Genomic DNA, 1175 nt, shown 5'->3' with positions numbered 1-1175 from the left:
AAAAAAAAAAAAAAAAGCAATTTTATAGTTGGAGGTAACCACAACATGAGGACTGTGTTAAAAAAGAGTCACAGGATTGGAAGGTTGAGAACACTGCTAGTCCAACTCAATAGCAAGAATATGTCAATGATTGTCCCAGGTGCTGCTGCTTCCTACTTAAAAACTGGTGTTTAAACGCCTGTAATCCCAGCACTCGGGAGGCAGAGGCAGGCGGATCTCTGTGAGTTCGAGACCAGCCTGGTCTACAAAGGGAGTTCCAGGACAGGCTCCAAAACCACAGAGAAACCCTGTCTTGAAAAAACTAAAAAACAAAAAAAAAACTGGTGTTTAAGAGATGACTTGCTGGGTAAAGGCACCTGTAGCTGAGCTGCTTTCAATCCCTGGAGCCCGTGTGGAAGAGAACTGACTCCTGCATATTGTACTCTACCTCCACATACAGACTATGGCATGCACACAGCCACATACATGCATTTTTTTAAAAATGTTGAAAAACAAGTGACCAAGCAGTGGTGATTCGTGCCTTTAGTCCCAGCACTGAGGAGGCAGAGGCAAGCAGATCTCTCTGAGCTCAAGGCTAGCCTTGTCTACAGAGTGGGTTCCCAGATAGCAAAGGCTACACAGAGACCCTGTTTCAGAACAGAAAAGGGAAAATAAAGATATAGTGACTCATGCCTTGAACATGGTTACTTCAGAGATTGAGGTAGGAGGATCAATGGACATCCAAGACCACAAATACTTTATATATAGTATAATCCTACTCTGTCCTATTTAAAGATAGGAAACGGGGGCTGGGGAGATGGCTCAGTGGTTAAAGAGTGCTGGCTGTTCTTCCAGAGAACCCTTTCAGTTCCCCATATGCATTTCAGGTAGCTCACAACTGTCTGCAACTACCGGTTCCAGGGCATCTGATGCCTCTGAGGGCAACTACACTCATTCATATGGAGATAAACATGCCTTACACATAATTTAAAATAATAAAAACAAATCGTGGAAGTTTTCATTTTAACCAGGTGGTGGTCGTGCTCACCTTTAATCCCAACATTCAGGAGGCAGAGACAGGCTGATCTCTGTAAATTCAAGGCAAGCCTTGTCTACAGAGCAAGTTCCAAAAGAGACAGGGCTACACAGAGAAACCCTGTCTCAAAATGTCTGGATTTTTTTTTTTTTTTTTTTTT

The sequence above is a fragment of the Microtus ochrogaster genome, chromosome 8, assembly GCF_000317375.1.
Source record: "Microtus ochrogaster isolate Prairie Vole_2 chromosome 8, MicOch1.0, whole genome shotgun sequence".
In the NCBI taxonomy this organism is placed as follows: domain Eukaryota; kingdom Metazoa; phylum Chordata; class Mammalia; order Rodentia; family Cricetidae; genus Microtus; species Microtus ochrogaster.
This window is presented reverse-complemented; position numbering follows the sequence as displayed.